This window comes from Sturnira hondurensis, unplaced genomic scaffold (assembly GCF_014824575.4).
Source record: "Sturnira hondurensis isolate 20B ecotype Veracruz unplaced genomic scaffold, ASM1482457v3 Scaffold0004136, whole genome shotgun sequence".
NCBI classification, from domain to species: Eukaryota; Metazoa; Chordata; class Mammalia; order Chiroptera; family Phyllostomidae; genus Sturnira; species Sturnira hondurensis.
The window spans coordinates 31,919,173-31,926,557 of NW_028076767.1; positions in this window are offsets into that span (position 1 = coordinate 31,919,173).

Here is a 7,385-nt window from a genome sequence, read left to right on the forward strand (position 1 = left end):
CCGGCCCCGGTCCATTAACTCCAGGTCCACAACTCCCGCCACTCTACCGCGGCTCCATCCGATACAGCCACAGTCCCAGTTTATCCGTGAACTTGCTCGACGCGTTCTTGCCTCACTAGGTAGGCATTCGCTGTTGCCTCTGCCTGGAGTGTTTGTCGTCCGGGTATGTGCACCGCTCTTGCCCTTACCTTCAAGATTCAACATTTTCCCACTGAGGGCTTAACTTCCTTGGCCATCCTGTTTAAAACTCCATCCTTCCCTTTTTCTTTAACCTTAATAGCTAACATACTGCATGTTTTTGTCATTTTGTTATCCCTCCCCGTTAGGATGTAAGTTCCAACAACTGGGTTTTTGTGTATTGTTCAGTGCTGTAAGTGCCTAGAAACTGCTTAGCACAAAACAACGGCTTAATAAATATTTGAATGAATATTTCCCAATCAATCCCATCCAGTTCCGTGACTTCTGAATGCTCAGGTTTTTCAAACTTACTCCTTTGACCCTGGGCTTCTTCAACTCTTGGCTTTAATATCCAGCTGCCTGCATAAATTTAACGATGAAAATTAATTTTTTAATAGATGTGATTTTTTAAATTTTTCATTGACTTTTAAGGGGGAGGGGCAGAGAGAGAGAATTTGTTGTTACACTTATTCATTCATTCCTTGGTTGATTCTCGTATGTGTCCTGACTGGGGATCAAACCCACAACCGTGGTGTATCAGGAGAATGCTCTAACCAACTGAGCTACTTGGCTACTAGGGCAAAACTACATTTTTTATTCTGTTTACTTTTCTTCCCCAAACCACTTCTTACCAGTGTTCCCCATCTCAGAAGCTTCTCAGCTCAAAAATCAAAATGGCAAATTTGGCAGCATCCTTGACCCCTCTCTTTCTCCCCCCATGTCACAATGAGCCAGCAAATCCTCGCCTTCAGAATGTCTTAGATCTGACTGCTGTCACCTACCGCTCTACTACCACTCTAGTCCTAGCCACCATCACCTCTGTGTTGGATAATTGAGCCCCTAATTGGGCTGTTAGCTTCCTCTCTTGCACTCACAGCAGCCAGAGGGATCCTTCTGTAGTGTGATGGGATGATGAATATCAGACCATGTCACTGCCCTGCTCCCCACTTCCCCATAACTTCCCAGAACACGTGCAACAAAATCCAGCCCTGCAGCCCTTTCCAACCTCAGCTCCTTCACGATTCCCCTCACTCATCTCCTCCAGTCATACCAGTCTCCTTGTTGTTCCTCAAACCTAGCAAATAAAGCTCCCGCCTCGGGGCTTTGTGGTTTCACCCTCACACTACCCTAAGATGTATGTTATGCCGTCCCATTTCCGGCGACCTGTAGATGATGAGATGGAGCCTCAAAGAGACAAATTATCTTGCTCAAGGTGGCAAAAATGGGGATCTAGTACCATCTGATTTCTCAGCTGCTCCCAAGGGGGCCTGCCTCCTAACAAATGTATTTGGTACCTACTAAGGCCATGCACTGTTACTGAGATACAAACTCCCTTCCCGGAAGGAGTTTATGCTCTAGTGAGAAAGACAGACAAGAAACCAAATGAATAGGTTAGAAAGTAACAGTGATTTGTGGGAAAGAGAAAAAGAAGGGCAGAGGGACTGAGAGTAATGGGTCGTAACTTTGGCCGGATGACCGCAGAAAGCCTCTCTGAAGAGTGTATGTGAACAAAGACCGGAATGAAGGACGTTTGGAAATTTCTTACAAAGGAATTCATACAGAACACGGTCTTTAGTGACTGCCTTACTTCACTTAGTGTATTTAAATTTTTTTTTATTTTATTGTTTTCCCATTACCATTTAAACCCCCTTCTCCACTTCCGCCTCCACCCACCCACCCCGCCCCCCTCACTTAGCATAATGTTTTCACAGTCCATCCACAGTGGCACGTATCAGTACTTCATTCCTTTTTTATGGCTGAATACTATTTCGTTGTATGGATATACTGCTTTTGCACATTCAACGACACGAAGTTGTTTCCACCCTTTGGCTATTATGAATAATGCTGCATTAAACATTCGTGTGCAAGTTTTCATGCTAACATATGCTTTCATTTCTTTCGTGTATATGCCTAGGAGTGGGATTGCTGGCTTATATGACAATTCATTTAGTTGTTTGAGGAATTGCCAGACTATTTCCACCAGCAGTCTGTGAGGAGGGTTCCAGTTTCTCCACTTCTTCACTGGCTCTAGTTACTAAGTGATCTGGATTGAGCCATCCTAGGGGATGTACCTGGGATTTATCGCATTGTGGTTTTGATTGGCATTTCCCTGATGACTAGTAATATTGAGCATCTTTTCATGTCCTTACTGGCCATCTGTATATCATCCTATCCTCCTTGGATTATTTGCTTTTCTTACTGAGTTATAAGAGTTCTTTGTGTGTTTTAGATGCAAGTCGCCTATCGGATACGACTTAAATACATTTTCACTCATTCTGTGGGTTGTCTCTCAAGAAAGTGTGTGGATATACCACCTTCTTGATAGTGTCCTGCACAGTGGTTTTTCATTTTGATGAAGTCCAACTTAGCTTTTTTTTTCTTTTTTGGCTCATGCTTTTCGTGGCATATCTAATCCTTTGCCAAACCCAAGAGCATGAAGATTTGTCCCTAAGTTTTCCTCTTCTCAGAGTTTTATAGTTTTAGTTTCTTACATTTAGATCACACAGGTGCCAAGCGCCAAGCCCATGAGCCGAATCCGGCCCTCCACCTTGTTTCTGCTCAGCGGCAGCGCCAAGCTCTCACTTAACTGTCAAGGAGTAGTTACATTTATACAGCCCTAAAATTACATTCGGCCCTTTGAAGGCAACCGCGAGGCTGATGTGGCCCCCAGTAGAGATGAGTTTGACACCCCCGACTTCGTTCTTTGATACATTTCTAGTTAATTTTTACGGCTGGCATAAGGTAAGGATTTGACTTTATTCTTCGGCAGGTAAATATCCAGTTGCCCCAGCACCATTTGTTGAAAAAACTATTCTTTCCCCGTTGAGTGGTCTGGGCACCCTTGTGGGCATCAGCCGACCGTGGACACGTGGTTTTACTCCTGACTCCTCGATCTGCTCCATTGATCTGCACATCTACCCCGCTGTCAGTACCGTCACTTTGCAGTGAGTTTGGAAACCAGAAAATGTGAGTCCTCCTCATTTGTTTTTCTCTTACAAGATTGCTTTGGCACTCCAGATCCCTTGCAATTTCATACAAATTTTAGAATCAGCTTGTCAGTTTCTACAAATAAGAAAAAAAAGAGGTCATGAATTCCAGAACACCGGGTTCAGTGGGCTGGCCACTCACTGGACCTTCGGTAAAGTGGCCCCAAGGTTCAGTCCAGATCAGTAATTTTCATCCTTTTTCATCTGGTAGCACACATAAACTAATTACTAACATGATGCTGCTCTGACAAAAAAAATGGGTATACTTTTTATTCATTCATATGGAACAGCTATTGTTGTGTTGGCGGTCATCATTTTTTATTTGGCAATCTAAGGGAAAAAGAGGCCAGTGCCCCTAAGGAGTCAGATACTGCATGTTTTAAAAACTCTCATGGCACACTGGTTGAAAATCACTAGTATAGGTCAAGGATCGGCCAACTTCTTCTGTTCAGGGTCGGATAGTATTTCAGGGTATGTGGACCATATGGTCTCTGATGCAGTTACTCAACTCAACGATGGAACCATGAAAGCAGCTATAGATAATACGTAACAAATGCGGGGCCACATTACAATAAAACTTTATTTATGGACACAGATATGTGTCACAAAACAGTACTCTTCTTTTGATTATTTTCAACCATTTAAAATGTAAAAAACCATTCTGAGCTTGCAAGCCTTACAGAAAAACAGGAAACAGGCCAGACTTGGCCTTCAGGCTGTCCTTGGCCACCTCCAAGTCTAGACCATTAGATTTTTTCTTTGGGTTCACGGCCAGAGCCCCAGCTAGTGTTAATAACTTTGACTAGCATTGTTTCTTCGGCTTACGGGTTCACTGAATAATGCCATTGTGTCTTTGCCTTCATTCAAAAACTACACACATGATTCACCTCTGCGTCAGTCTAGGTCCGATGAGGCAGAAACCACACAGTAATTTAAATGGGAAATATAACATAAAGAATTATTATACAGAGGGGAGGGGAGGGAATTTCAGGGGAAAAGGGGAAGGGTCTACAGGAACAAGTATAAAGGACACGGACAAAAACTAAGGGGGGTGGAAATGGGAGGGAGGTGGAGAGGGCTGGGTGGGTGGGCTGGGATGGGAGTAAAAGACACAGAAAACTGTACTTGAAGAACAATTAAAATAAAATTTAAAAAATAAATCCTGGGGAAAAAAGAATTATTGTAGTGACAGGAGAGTAACTAATAAATATTGAAAGAAAACTCTCAGGCAAGGGAGAGTTCCTAAGGAAGGGTCAACATGGGAGAAGCATTCCCCGCAAGGTTGGGGTTCAGCCCTCCCTGGAGGTGTGGTTTCAGCCCACTGATGGTGGAGAAGGGGGGATGGGGGTGGGGGATTGCCCAGGCCAGAGCTGGCAAGCACAATAACCCTCTGGACTGCAGGCCTGCCAAAGGCAGTTGGATGTGGACAGAGAACCGAGATGCTGCTATGGATACCAAACATGGAGCCTGCAGTGTTTGCATCTGAAGGGTTGCATCGAACAAACCCATGAGGCACAAGTGAGACGAGGCCGATGGGCAGGTGAGCGGGAACGTCAGGGCACGGCTATAGGCACTGCTGGAAATGCAGACCGGAAAGCTGCAGGGACCCAGTGTGCTTTTCTGCACAGCCCGGGCTGGGGCAGCTAAGGAGGGACCATGCACGTGGAGCTGAAGAAAGGGGCTGGGGAGCTCTGGGCCTCTGCAAGAGATGAAAAGTCAGGTCATCTGCTTGTCAGGAAGCCAGTCCAGTGGGGCCCCAGATTGCATGCCCACAGAGATGAAGAGAGAGTGCGGAAGCAGGGACCTGTGCTGCCTGGGCTCCTGACTAAACCGCCGCTGCCTGAGTGGACAGCTGAAGAAAACACAGGATGGCCAATCAGTGGAGGCAGCTGCACCCTGCAGGCATGTAGCATGGAGAAACCGCGCTGGTCAAGGAGTTGGGGGCAAAGGGTACTTACTCTTCAGGAGCCTGGTGAAAGAGCCACCTGAGCCTGGAAGGACGACCCTGTCCTCCTGCGGTGTTGCTCCAGAGCCCACTACTGACAAACCTCGTGCTAGCTGGCCAAGGGAAAGTATTTCAAGGGCCCAGATCCACTTTCATAGATCAGGCAATAAAAAGTGAATTTGGAGCTGAGACAGTATGTTAACATGCGGCACCATTTCCCACACACACAAAACACATTCCACCACGCAGGTTAGCACAGCAGCAGGAGCTGGGTGGGGAGAGAGGGCAGAGGTTCAACCCACCCTCCAGAGAAGGCACTCTGCCTACGATAAACAGATAAGGTGATGCTGGCTTTCTGCTTGGATCCTCAGGGTGATGAGAACTGTTTACCTTTAGCAAATGTTTCTACTGTTGGAAAGCTGTGTTCGTGGGCATCCTTTTAAATCCTCCCCTATGTTCTACATCCAGGCGATCAATCACCGGTACTTTGGAAACAAACCCTAGGACACTCCTGTCTTCCCTTGCAGGCCACACTGCTACCTCCAGAGCTGTTCTGGAAATTTTGTCCGGGCCACGACCACACTTCATGTGGAGGTCGACCACACGACCTCCCAAATCTCTCCTGGTCTCAGTGCTGTTCATCACGCCTTATCTTTCTCTTAATTTTTCTCCATTTCCCTGCATTGTCTCTTCCACATCTTCAACCCCCAGATAATTCCTGTGCTAATGTGTTGGCAGGAAATCTGAAGTGTTTTCACAATTTTATTAATCAGACACAACTCCAATATTGCAATTTATTTACACTAAGATTTTGACAGGTTGGGCCCCTCTCTCAAAAGATGAGCAAACTGTTCATGGCAGTGTCTCCGAGCCTTAGGGAAAGGCTCAGGCCCTGCATTTAGTTATTAGGACAGACACTGCACAGAGGCAGCTCAGACAAAAACTATTATAAATAGCATTAAAATCCCCAGGGGGCCCTGGCTGGTGTGGCTCAGTGGATTGAGTGCAGGCCTGCGAGCCAAAGGGTCACTGGTTCGATTCCCAGTCAGGACACATGCCTGGGTTTCAGGCCAGTTCCCAGTAGGGGGTGTGTGAGAGGCAACCACACATTGATGTTTCTCTCCCTCTCTTACTCCCTCCCTTCCCCTCTCTGTAAAAATAAATACATAAAATCTTTAAAAAATAAAATCCCCAGGGGATGTGAAAGGCTGGGAGAAGGGGGACCAATGACCAGCAGCAGGGGGGGCTCTGCAGACACCAGTGAGCTAGGACCAGTCCCTGTGGTCTCCATCGGCAGCGGACGAAGGCCAAACCTGTCCGAGTGTAACCTGGCTTTGGGAGATTTCCCAGTCCCCACCTGCGGCCCCGACCCTCAGAGAAGGAACTCTCTTACCCTCTTCAGAACACTGGTGGATGGGCCTCTAGGAATCTTGTTTCATTGTTTTTTAAGTGCCATAGCATGCCCTGTTTCGACCTACCCCAATGAATTCCTTCGTTAAAGGGCAGCTGAGTGCTTGGCCATTCTCCACAATGACATTTAGATTAAAATTAATGAGGGTATACCCTGTTTTCTAAAGAAAGGTGCTGGTTTTCTTCTTCGCAATTTGCCCTCCCAATTGCAGGACACGGGGAAGGGCCGTGGGCTCCTCTGGGAGGCAGAGGGCCTGTCTCATTCTTCACTCTTCAGACCCGTGTACACTTTCCATCTGTAGCTTCTAGGTCTGAGTGGAAGCAAAGTGTTGACGTCACAGGAGTAGTTCTGGCAAAGGACCGTGAGGGAAAGGGGTGGGGGCCTACGTTCCGGTGCAGACACCTTTTCCTCACCCGGGCTGACCCATGAGCCACGGGAGAGTTGACTACGGGGCTGAGGGAGTAGAGACCTTGGAGCCAGGGACTCCTTCAGACTCTGCACCGCCCCCTCGTTTGATGGGGTGTTAATACCACTCTGCGCCTTTTCTGATTTTCAAAGTCTGATGTCAAATTTGTGGACCCAGCCAACTCCAGCTGAGCAACTTGCTACAGTGTAGGCAGACTATCTCCAGTGAATAGTGATTGGCCCAGAACCTAGAACTCAGAGCCAGGGACTGTGGAGTCGTCAAGCTGGGCAACCTGGACTCTGAGGGAGTGGGACTAGGAAAGGGGGTGGCCGAAGGGCCAGGTCCCCGAGCTGGTGTATGGCAAGGCTGTCTTGGACCAGTAGTAGAAGGATGGTGTGGGGTGTCATTAACGGTACCCCTGGATTGGAAGGCTCAGGGGACATGGCACGGAAACCACAT